Below are 13660 nucleotides of genomic sequence, written 5' to 3' on the forward strand. Positions count from 1 at the left end.
TGTTCTTATCCTGCTCTATGGAAAACTTGGGGGTGGTATTGGGGGCCGTGGTGGATAAACAAATGGGCTTCAGAATTGGATTCCCCTGTGCTGTGCCTGGGTCATCCATGCACGAATGTGGGGCCTTGTGTAACATCCACAAGCCTTAGTTTTCTTACCAAATAGGAATGCATGATACCAGCCAGAAGTACCTGGAGCTGCTAAGCGGAAACCATTGTCCATACATCACTAGCCCAGGTGCCTTCCTGAGCTTTAGATGCATAAAGTACATTGCTTGCTGTCTGCAAACCCTAGATCTGCCGTAACTGGCATGGTAGCCAGTTGCACATGTGGTGATGAACGTTAATTAAAATGAAATGAAGTTTAAAACTCAGCTCCTCACTTGCACTAGCCGTATTTCACATATGCGACTCACGGCTATTGTATCAGACAGGGCAGAGTTACAGAGCATTCTAGAACATAGCACAGAAGAATTCCCACTGGGCAGCGTTGCCTGTTGCCCTGGATCTTCCAGTGGTGTCTCAGCTCAGACCTTCTCCTTTAGTGCCCTCCTTCCCCATGACTGGCCCTGCCATCCACCCTGCTGTGCAAGCTGGCCATCATGGGCCAGCCTTGGATGGGCACGCTAGGCTATGGTTAACAGGGGACCCTGGAAGCAGACGGCCTTGTACTGCATGTCATAGCTCTGTGGTCTCAACTGCTTTTTGTCTTTGTTTTCTCATCTGCAAAATGGGGACTATAATGGCTCCTGTGGCAAGGGATTTTGAAGATGATAAAATAATGCAAGTTAAGTGCTTAGTGGGTACAGCGTAGGTGGCACGTGCCCATCATGATCATGTGTGATTGTCCTGGAGCTCTCCTCCCTCCTTCTCACATGCAGCCTCCAGCTTGGTGAGCCTGCAAACCTCCAGTCAGTGCTTTCCCCAGGGCGGCCCAGCTGCCCACTGTGATCCTGCAGCCTCTCACCCTGCTCCTGGGCTGCAGGCTGCCTGCACCATCCTTTCAGACACATGCATCTGATCAGGTTCTGCCTTTGCCAGAAAGTCATCCAACAAGTCTCTTGTGTCCAAGGGCACAGTTCTGCCTCCCTAGCACAGCACATGGGCTCAAAGAGGGCCCACCGCCCCTCTTCCACCTCCCACAGAGGGAATGGGCCTCTCTGTCTCGTGTCTTTGGACACATTGCTTTCTCCCCCGATGCATCTCTCTGCTCTCGCTCCAGCTCCATTTTGCTCTCTTTTCTTTTTCTCCTCCTCATCATCCTTCGCACTCAGCTCAGCTCAAGCTCACAGCCCTGAGGCGTCCCTCCCTGCACATCCCAGCTGGGCCCTCCTGGGCATCCTCTGATTCTGCATCCTAGGGGCCTGCTGCTTGTTTCCATCCCAGTCACCGGGAAGCGGTTTCTCCAAAGCAGGGGCTAGCATGACTTAGCTTTGTTTCCTGGGGCCTGACGCCCAGTAGGCATCGGGAGGGGTCTGGGAGGATCTTCACTGCATGAATGGACCCGCCGGCCACAGCCGATTCTGTGTTCCTTCCCAACGTGTGCTGCTGTCCCCACAAAAAATGCATTTTGGACGCTGAATATCCACGCCTCACGGTGCTCTGGTGACTAGGGGGATCCCTGTGAGATGGGGGCTTTCCAGCAACCTAGATAATGAAACCACAGAGCAGCCTTCCCCTACGGTGACCTAGTTCTTAATTCCTGTAGTTTCAACACTCATCAACAGCAGAATTCTGATGAGGCCAGGCTCTTTCACAGCTGGCATTTGATGAGAAAAGGGAATTGAAATGTAGGTGATTGATTTGGACCTGGAGAAGCTGATTGGATGTCACCCTGTTCTTCCCGACAATGGGGACCGGTCTGTGCAAAGGGGACTTCCTGTGACCCCTGCGGGTCCACCGGAAGTTCTGATTTCTCCCCGTGGAATAGGGGCGCGAAGGCTGCCCTGTCACACACGGCCCAAGAGATTGATTACCTGGGCTCTGGCAGCCTCTCTGGGTGAGTTTCTCAATTAGAATGAAAAATCTCTTAACGATTCTTCACCCAGATCCTCATTTGTCTTTTTAGAGCTGAAGCAAAAATTGAAATGAGTTGGCTTAATTGAGTTCATCCAGGAGGCTGTGGGGCTGGTGGCTGCAGCTCGTGGGCTGATGGGCACACGTGCTTTCCTCTCCAGTCAGAGAAGGGCTGAGGGGCAGGCCGGAGCCCGCCGTGCCTCTGGGGGATCACGTCTGTACAGCCGTTTAGCAGGAAAGGGAAGTGGAGACGCTAGCATGGCAGGTTTATTTTTCTCCCCCTTTTTCTCTTGGTGAACTCTTACTCAGCACAAACGTCCCCTCCCCTAAGAAATCCTTTCCTGCCAATTCCTATCTCTTCCCAAACCGCGTTGGCCCAGGCTTCCCTCGCTTGGCTCTCTCCAAAGCCCCCGTCCGAAAAATTCGCTTATTGGGTGAGGTTCCCTGGTCACTGCTCAACAACCTGGCAGCCCCTGGAGGGCAGAATGTGCCCCGTGGAGAATGAGGGGAGCCATGCAGCCGTTGTCGGCCCCGGCTGCCCAGTGAACTGTTAGACTCTTCCGAGGGGTTTTAAAATAAAACGCCGAAGTTCGGGCCCCACCCTGGACAGATGGAATCAGAAACTCTTAGGAAAAGACCCGGGAACCAACATTAAAAAAATACCCGGCCGGGCGAGGTGGCTCACGCCTGTAATCCCAGCACTTTGGGAGGCCGAGGCGGGCGGATCACAAGGTCAGGAGATTGAGACCATCCTGGCTAACACGGTGAAACCCCCGTCTCTACTAAAAATACAAAAAAATTAGCCGGGCGTGGTGGCGGGTGCCTGTAGTCCCAGCTACTCAGGAGGCTGAGGCATTAGAATGGGGTGAACCCAGGAGGCGGAGCTTGCAGTGAGCCGAGATCGCACCACTGCACTCCAGCCTGGGCGACAAAGCGAGGCTCTGTCTCAAAAAAAAAAAAAAAAAGGTCCCTTAGGTGTTTTTATTTGCAGGCGGGGAGAAAAACAACTTCGAACAGCAGAAACGGGCCTTTGGAATCTGACTGCTTGGGCTGGGATCGGGGCTTCCCTCTTGACTAACTTGGCTTTCCTCATAAAGGTTCATGTCAGGGGGCTGTCTGCCAGGCGAGGTTGCTCGGTTCTAGATACGGTGTATAAAGCACCTGGAATAGAATGTGCACCCAGTGACTTTTATTCTTGTGGTTGCAAATGCTTGGCGGACATCAGGCATATGGAGTCGGTGGTAGGCAAGATCTGGTTTGAGCAAGTTACCAAATATTCGAATGTGGGTGGGTTGCCTTTTCTGAGTCTCAGTTATCTCATCCGTGAAAAGGGCTTAATAATATTGCCACATATCCAAGATGTGGAAACAACTAAGACAATGTCTGTGGATAAATGAGTGCGGACAGAAAATGTGGTCCATCCATACAATGGAATGTTATTCAGTCTTTAAAAAGGAGGAAATCCTGCAATATGCAATGACGTGAATGAAACTTGAGGACAATTATTGCAAGTGAGATAAGCCAGTAATAGAAAGACAAATACTGCATGATTACACTTATATGAGCTCTCTAAAATAGTGAAATTCACAGAATCAGAGTGTGAATGGTAGTTGGTTACCAGGGGTTGGAGAGGCAGGAAGTGGGAGTTACTAATCAATGGGCATAAAGTTTCAGTCAAGCGAGATAAATAAGGTCTGGAGATCTACCGTACAGCATTGTACCTATAGTCAACAATAAAGCATCGTGCACTTAAATATTTATCAGGAGGGTAAATCTCATGTTTAATGTTCTTACCGCAATAACAAAATTAATTGCATGGGAAAAAGAATATGGTTCACATCATAGACACGTAAGCATTCAATGAGCCAAGACATTCAAGTAATAAGTATTTGATAATCGGTAGTTATTTATTGTTATTGTTAATATTATTATTAGATTGCTGGCCAAGTGGGTGAAGAACATAGGGTAAATGTCAACTGATGTTTATAGGGGCAAAAACAATTAGATGATGATATACACCTTGTGGTAATTTGGACTTCCCTTCTAAAGCGTATCTCTTGAAGCCTTGAACTTCAAGGAAACACCTCACACCTTGATTTTTGACCTTCATAAATCAAAATATTGATTAGACTTTTTCTTTATTATGTAATGTTAGATTGGTGAACTTCCAACACATTTATGGAGTCAAAATACATTTTCATTTGGTAATTTCTGTTAACAAGGCAAAAAGCTTTCTTAAATAAACAATTATATTTTTAGGGAAGTGTAAATTAAAGCACTATTCTTAATTTTGCTAAACTTGTCCTCCTTCTAACTGTGTAATTTACTCTGACGCTCTCCCTGTTCTTGTAACTGCTAAATTATGAAGCTCTTAGCCAGCCCTCAGTTTGAGCTGTTAGACACATGTGAATGTGATAGAGCTTTGGTTTGGGATCTAGGGCTATGGACTGGGAGTCAGAGTTTGAGGTCTGGTAGTTGAGCCGCTGCAGCCCACGCACTTTCTCCTCAACTGAGGTTGATGGAGTTGAGGAGGCCACGATCCACATGTGGGCCGTTCAGCCTTCCAGTACGAGGAAGGATGGGTGAGTGGATTCCAGCCATGATAAAACAATCAAATGCAGAAAAATTATGGAGAAAATTATGAATATCTAGTTCATTTGTCTGTTGGCTTAGGATGGGTTGGCTCAGAGCTGCCATCAGAGGGATAATCTGAACTTCCTCCCCAAGTACTCCCAGTTATTTCTGGCATCTGCCCACACCCCCAAACCAGGTCACTTGGGGTCATTGGGATCTTTCTCTCTATCCAAGACTGGTGCTTGTGAATAAACTAGCAGGTATCTTGTTGCTGTCTCAGTCTGCCTCAAGAAGGCCACTGTCCCAGGCATGATGTTACCTTCAAGGGTTCCCCAAATTTCCAAACCTCAGGGGGCCAGAGGGGTGCTAGGCTTGCTGCAGACACAGAATGAGTGAGCTTTTCCCAGTGATCCTAGATCTGAAGCAGATCTGCTCTCCAGAGGCCTCCCCTGTCTCTTCTTCCCCTTAGGGAGAGAAGCCGGGACCAGCCGGGGAAGAGACCCCATAAGCCCTCCTCTGTTGTCCCCTGGACCCTCCTTTACTGACGACCCCTTCTACTCTTCTCAGTACAAAATAATAACTCCCTTGTGCACCTCTGGGTGCAGACAGGTACTGATGTTTGTGTTCAGGGGAGGGTGTGGCAGTCTAGACCTTAGCTCTGCCAGCTAAAACTCCCTGTTACATACACATAATTCAAACCAAGCTCATTAAGCAACCACCAAAGATAGCCTAATTTGGTAATGCCTTCCTCGAGAGCAATTTGGCAATGTTGATCAAGAGCCTTAAAAATGTTCACAGGCTTTTACTCAGCATTTTAACTCTCAGGAATTTATTCTTAGGAAATATTCAGGTAGGTTCATCAAGATCTATGTTCAAGGATTTTTATTTTAAATTTTATCTCACTAATACACATGTAAAATTAGAAATTCACAACTTTAATGTCCATAATAGAGGAATAAATAAATATGGTATTTACATATATGTAATAAAATATTTTAAAGCCATTAAAATCACACTGAAGAGTAGTTAATGATCTAGGAAGATGATAATGTTGTAATGTTAGGTTTAAACTATTAGATACAAAATTGTAGATACAGTGTAGTGCCATCATGTATCATATGCTATGTATAATACATATAAAACATGTATTATACATAGCATATATTTATATATATGCATGTGTGTGTATACATGCATATGTGTGTGCATGTGTGTATGTGTACATATACCAGAAAGAATGCCCTGAGATATGAAGAGTGGCTATATCTGGGGAATGGAACAACTATAGTTAATTTTCTTTTTCTTTTTCAGAATATTCTTTCTGTTTTCCCTTAAGCCTCTATAATGACCATGTATGACCTAAAACAATACTTTACAATGATTCATGCAACAGAAGTTACCAGAATCTCAAGTACACAATTCTGCAACTGAGAAAGCAGGGTATGCTATTCCAGGTCTTCTGTGTGGACACCTCCCAAGCCTGCTTTCCCTCTTTGGTGCCACAGACTTTGCCAAGGGGGCAAAGAGCTGGAGACCAAGAGCAGAGATGGGATGGACCTGTGTGATATGGTTTGACTTTGTGTTCCCACCCAAATCTCATCTCGAATTGTAATCCCCACGTTTCAGGGGAGGGACCTGGCAGGAGGTGATTGGATCATGGGGGTGGTTCCCCCATGCCGTTCTCGTGATAGTGAATGAGTTCTCATGAGATCTGATGGTTTAAAAGTGTTTGGCAGCTACCACTCCCAACTCTTTATGCCATGTAAGATGTGCATTGCTTTCCCTTCGCCTTCCACCATGATTGTAAGTTTCCTGAGGCCTCCCCAGCCACGTGGAACTGTGAGTCAATTACACCTCTTTCCTTTACAAATTACCCAGTCTTGGCTATTTCTTTACAGCAGTGTAAAAATGGACTAAGACACCATGTCTGGAGCCTGGTGCCTCAGACAGCTACCATCCCCCATACTCTGGGGTCCTGAAGTGAGATGCCCTGACTGCTTCCAAGGCTCTGACTTTGTCTCAGGACTGTGACTTATTTCCTGGACTAGTCCAGTCTCCTGGGGGGTAGTGGACAGCAGAAAGAAGACTCAGTCTGCAATGGTGCCCCAGCTCCACTACATAAATGACCTGGGAGGCAGGTCTCCTCACCTGTAAAATGGGGATAATAATACCACCCACAGGATTATAAGCGAGATGATGTATGAAAAGAGCTTGGTGTTGTATCTGATATATAGTAAATGCCCTGTCATTGGCGTGTGTGCATACACATGTGTATGCGTGTGTTGTGTGTGCGTTTTCCCATCTGATAAATGTCGTCCAAAGTCATTTTCAGTACTGTGTGTGCGTTTTCCCATCTGATAAATGTCATCCAAAGTCATTTTCAGCACTCACTTCTTAAAGCTTTGGATTAATTTATGTGTAGTATTCCTACTGGACATATGCCGGGCAGAGTACATGGGAGTTTCTTGGTTCTGAGGAAGAGGAGGGAGTCAACAGCTCCATGTGGACACAATTGCTCTTGCTCTCCTCTCTTCACAGCAGAAGTGGAAGATGACTGCTGGCCAGCCCTGAGGACTCTCCCTCTCCACTCTCCTCACAGTCATAGGCTGGACCATAGGTACCTTCAAGGACCCCGATGTCCAGGTGCACCTGCTGAGTGGAAAAGTCAATAAACAGTTGCAAATACAAATTCACTCAATGAGGGAATGATAAACTTGAGAGGAGGCTAACATTAGCATCATCCTCACCATCACCATCATCACCATCACTATCACTATCACTGTCACCATCATCACCATCACCATCATCACCATCACTATCACTATCACCATCACCATCATCACTGTCACTATCACTATCACTGTCACCATCATCACCATCACCATCATCACCATCACTATCACCATCACCATCACCATCATCACCATCACCATCATCACTATCACTATCACTGTCACCATCATCCTCACCATCATCACCATCACTATCACTATCACTGTCACCATCATCCTCACCGTCACCATCATCACCATCACTATCACTGTCACCATCACCATCATCACCATCACTATCACTGTCACTGTCACCATCATCACTATCACTATCACTGTGGACATCCTCACCATCACCATCATCACCATCACTATCACTATCACCGTCACCATCATCCTCACCGTCACCATCATCACCATCACTATCACTGTCACCATCACCATCATCACCATCACTATCACTGTCACTGTCACCATCATCACTATCACTATCACTGTGGACATCCTCACCATCACCATCATCACCATCACTATCACTGTCACTGTCACCATCATCACCATCACTATCACTATCACTGTCACCATCATCATCACCATCACCATCATCACCATCACTATCACTGTCACCATCATCCTCACTATCACCATCATCACCATCACTATCACTATCACTGTCACCATCATCCTCACCATCACTATCATCACTATCACTATCACTGTCACCATCATCACCATCACCATCATCACCATCACTATCACTATCACTATCACCATCATCACCATCACTATCACTATCACTGTCACCATCATCCTCACCGTCACCATCATCACCATCACTATCACTATCACTGTCACCATCATCACCATCACTATCACTATCACTGTCACCATCATCACCATCACCATCACTATCACTGTCACCATCATCCTCACCATCACCATCATCACCATCACCATCACTATCACTGTCACTGTCACCATCATCACCATCACTATCACTATCACTGTCACCATCATCCTCACTATCACCATCATCACCATCACTATCACTATCATTGTCACCATCATCATCACCATCACTATCATCACCATCACTATCACTGTCACCATCATCCTCACTATCACCATCATCACCATCACTATCACTATCACTGTCACCATCATCCTCACCGTCACCATCATCACCATCACTATCACTATCACTGTCACCATCATCCTCACTATCACCATCATCACCATCACTATCACTATCACTGTCACCATCATCCTCACCATCACCATCATCACCATCACTATCACTATCACTGTCACCATCATCATCACCATCACCATCATCACCATCACTATCACTATCACTGTCACCATCATCATCACCATCACCATCATCACCATCACTATCACTATCACCGTCACCATCATCCTCACCGTCACCATCATCACCATCACTATCACTGTCACCATCACCATCATCACCATCACTATCACTGTCACTGTCACCATCATCACCATCACTATCACCATCATCCTCACCATCATCACCATCACTATCACTATCACTGTCACCATCATCCTCACCGTCACCATCATCACTATCACTATCACTATCACCATCACCATCATCACCATCACTATCACTATCACTGTCACCATCATCACTATCACTATCACTGTGGACATCCTCACCATCACCATCATCACCATCACTATCACTGTCACTGTTACCATCATCACCATCACCATCATCACCATCACTATCACTGTCACTGTCACCATCATCCTCACCGTCACCATCATCACCATCACTATCACTATCACCATCACCATCATCACCATCACTATCACTGTCACTGTCACCATCATCACCATCACTATCACTATCACCATCATCCTCACCATCATCACCATCACTATCACTGTCACTGTCACCATCATCATCACCATCACCATCATCACCATCACTATCACTATCACTGTCACCATCATCCTCACCATCACCATCATCACCATCACTATCACTATCACTGTCACCATCATCCTCACCATCACCATCATCACCATCACTATCACTATCACTGTCACCATCATCCTCACCATCACCATCATCACCATCACTATCACTATCACTGTCACCATCATCCTCACCATCACCATCATCACCATCACTATCACTATCACCGTCACCATCATCCTCACCATCACCATCATCACCATCACTATCACTATCACCATCACCATCATCCTCACCATCACCATCATCACCATCACTATCACTGTCACCATCATCCTCACCATCACCATCATCACCATCACTATCACTATCACTGTCACCATCATCCTCACCATCACCATCATCACCATCACTATCACTATCACCGTCACCATCATCCTCACCATCACCATCATCACCATCACTATCACTATCACCATCACCATCATCCTCACCATCATCACCATCACTATCACTGTCACCATCACCATCATCCTCACCATCACTATCATCACTATCACTATCACTGTCACCATCATCACCATCACCATCACTATCATCACTATCACTATCACTGTCACCATCATCACCATCACTATCACTATCACTGTCACCATCATCCTCACCGTCACCATCATCACCATCACTATCACTATCACTGTCACCATCATCCTCACCATCACCATCACCATCATCACCATCACTATCTCTGTCACCATCATCACCATCATCATCATCACCATCACTATCACTGTCACCATCATCACCATCATCATCATCACCATCACTATCACTGTCATCACCATCATCACCATCACCATCATCACCATCACTCCCACTGTCACCATCATCATCACCATCATCACCATCACTATCACTGTCACCATCATCATCACCATCACCATCATCACCATCACTATCACTGTCACCATCATCATCACCATCACCATCATCACCATCACTATCACTGTCACCATCATCCTCACCATCACCATCATTAACACCGTCACCATCATCATCACAACATAATGAAAAGATGAAAATGCAGCTGGGTGTTCACCTGGAAGCTCAGAGCCTGGTGTGGCCTGGGCCATCCCTTTGCAGCTGGTTTCCTCCTTCTGGACTTTTAAGTGCCTGGAAGCTGACAGGTTTGCACTGGACTGTACCCCTTTCAGGAAACCACTGCTGTCACTATTAGGTGACCTGGCTGGAAAGGAGGGTGTCTGGATGACAGGGCTTGCAGGCCATCCTGGCTATAGGAGTGCGTACCATTGCAGAATCATCCCACACTGGCACCATCAGGGCCATGCAGGCAAGAACAACATAGCATGAGGCCAAACGCAAATTGTTTTAAAACACACAAATGAGCTTGGTTCAGGTGGTGCCAAAGAATTCTCTATTTCAGCAGAGAGTTATTTTATGCACTTTTACTACTATCATCCAATAAAAATGCAACTGTTCATGGAGTCATTAAGCTGTACTTTTAGGAGATGCTGTCAAGGAAAGCAGGCCACAAATTTAATCTGATTTGCTAAACTGATTTTAGTTACTCCTGTCAAAGCCACATCAAACCTTCAAATCTGTGTGCTTTATTTTGCATCATGAAATTGTTACCCCGAACACTTAGAATCAATTTGATTTGGTGATACCTTTAGTCACTCAAAGTGCCTATGTGCACTCAGGCATGTGATGTGGTTCCTGACCACAAGGAGCTATGGGGAAAGACGACGTAAGATTGAATGTGAATGGGAAAACAGGTAGCATGGGCCGGAGGTACATGGGGGGTCAGGAAGGGAGGAGATGGTGCTGGCTACCATATGACAAGAACCTCCTCTGTCCAGGCCCGAATTGAGTGTTTAACCTGTGCAGCCACACAGAACCCACGCTGAGAAGGGTCCTACACTGACGTAATGCTCTGCTGCCTCTGTTTTGAAATTCTTAGTAATTATGAACATGGCACTCTGTATTTTCATTTTTGCACCAAAGCTGTTTCCTTTTCTTTCTGGACACACAGCCAGACCATATCTTCCAGCCTCCCCTGCGGTCAGGCGTGGCCATGTGGCTGAGTCTAATGGATGGAGGGTGAAAGCCATCATGCCCAGCCCAGAAGCGTCTCTGTGCAGGAGTGTTTAAAACACATGAGCTTTGTTCAGGTGATGCAAAGAATTCTCGATTTCAGCAGGGCGGTATGTTGTGCGCTTTTACTGCTGTCATCCAACAACAATGCAACTGATCCTGGGGTCACTAAGTTGTCCTTCTAGGAGATGCTGCCAAGGACAGCAGACCAAGCTCTTTCCCCCTTTGGTTAATTGGGGTCTGACCCTCAGGGCAATTGTGGAAGCCAGGTTTTGAAGATGGTATAGCCTGTGCTTGAGTCTCAATAATTGCATGGAGCAGAGCTCCCTGTGCCCTCTGCTCCCTTGTCCCAGCCACTTGGAACTGCCTTGAACTCTCACACGAGCAAAACAGGCATCTCTGTGTTGAGTGACCGCAGCTTCAGATCTGTGGTTCCTGCAGCCTGGCCTGTGTGAATGCCTCATTTTCAGAGGAAGGAGCTTTCTCAGAAGTTTCCCAGCAGACTTCCTCTCTCAGCTTGTTAGCCAGAATTATGTCTTATGTTTTTTCCCAAACCTGCCTCATCAAGGAGAAGGGAATTGCTACGATCAGCTTGGATGAATGAGGACTTACTCCCTAGGGCCAGGGAGGGCCCTGGTCACCCCAAGCCCAGGGCTGTCCACACCTGAGCAAAACTGGGCTTTGAATCACGGGGTTTGGCAGGGACTTGTCACTGGGTAGGCAGCCAAATAGTGTCTGGGGAGGAAGAAACACTTAAAAAAAATTTGTTTTTAAACTTCTGAGCATAGACAATGACCATATTAATTTTTTGAGGAACAATAAAATATTGCCTGTAATTTCTTGTACATTGGGGAGTGAAAAAATTACATATGTTGCATAGATGGAGAGAAACTTCCCTGGAACTGTGAGGTTTATATAGAATTAAGAATGCCACCTGTAGGTCTCCAACCATAACTACTAGTTTGAACTCTTAATCTTCCCACCTCTTATATGGACGCAATACATTCAAAAAAGAAGAACACACAGAGTTCCCTGGGAATTGTGATTAAAATGTGCTTAAACATCAGGCAGACAGTGATGTGGGAAGTGGTTGATGTTGACGTTGAGTTTCTTTGGAACAGTCTACATTTTTGGACAAGCTATTTTCCCGCTTTATGTTTGGTTTGTATATGTCAAAGGCTGTAAGTAACAGCATATCTGACTCCTTGACTCTGGCTTTTAAGTAATGAGGGGTTTATTTTTCCTCATGTAACAGGAAGACAGGAGGTCAGTGGTTGCTGGTGCTGGTTCATAAACTCAGTGATATTAGCACTAACCTTCTGCAGTTTTCTTAGGATTCTTCTATTGTTTGCAATATGGCTGTTGGAGCTGCAGTGGTCACGTCTAGGGCAGAATGAAGATGTTTGGGGCAGGAGAGATATTTTGAGCCTCATCTGTCTAATTTTACCAAGAATTCAAAGTTTTCTAGACACTGGCCGCAAAGCGGTCTCTGGCCTTGGTGTCATGGCAGAACTGAGTGATAGCCCACCCCTAACTACAGGGCAGGCTGGGCAGTGAGGAGTGAAATTATCAAGACTGGCTTAGACAGAGGATCAGGACCCATCCCTTGGGGCTGCTGGACCCATGGCTTTTCTGAACCCAAATGGGCTTCTTCCAGTAAGATACGACAGAGGAGTGGACAGTGAGTAAGCAACAAAGAGTGTATATCACGAGCCGCCAAGGGGCTGAGGGGAGAGGAATGATTTACATAAAAAAGGCAGGTGGGATTTTTGAACCTCTCCTGGAAGTTTAAGGAGGGAGGTTTGGGGCCTGGAATACTTTTTGATAAAAATAAAGCCCAGAGCAAAGTGAAAACCACAGCAGAGCTCCCATCTGAGCTGGTGCTGGTGTCCAGAGCTGAATCCCGCAGTCTCTGCTGCCAGCCTGTGTTCTACTGCTGAGCCAGGCCCTCTAACGTGATAGGGTTGTTATTGAGTCTCTCCAGAACAGGCTGGCGAGCATGGTAGATTATCTCTCTAGTCAACTAGACCACTGATAAGAGGGCTCGACTTCCCTATCGGAGCTCGTAAGGCAGATGTGGCATTTCCCTTCCTTTCCTCTGGCCTCCCTTCATGCTTCCTTTGCTTTCCTCGCCTGCCTGGGCCATGGGGACAGCTCTGTTCAAGTCTCCTCCTCGCCAGACATGTGCCTCTTGCGCAGTGCAATCCGATAAAAATGGAACGTGAGCCACATAGGTC

At 46.3% G+C, this 13660-nt stretch overlaps 1 long non-coding RNA gene across 1 annotated transcript in view; it reads left to right on the forward strand.

Annotated features, from left to right (window-relative positions):
• The first annotated feature begins 1736 nt into the window (after positions 1-1736).
• LOC129467416 (uncharacterized) overlaps positions 1737-13660 on the forward strand; it is a 156195-nt gene continuing 144271 nt past the window's right edge. Inside the window, exon 1 of the long non-coding RNA XR_010116963.1 lies at positions 1737-1998. This is a non-coding gene — a long non-coding RNA (uncharacterized lncRNA). The remainder of the gene's footprint in view (positions 1999-13660) is intronic.

Source organism: Symphalangus syndactylus, chromosome 18 (genome assembly GCF_028878055.3).
Source record: "Symphalangus syndactylus isolate Jambi chromosome 18, NHGRI_mSymSyn1-v2.1_pri, whole genome shotgun sequence".
Taxonomy (NCBI): Eukaryota; Metazoa; Chordata; class Mammalia; order Primates; family Hylobatidae; genus Symphalangus; species Symphalangus syndactylus.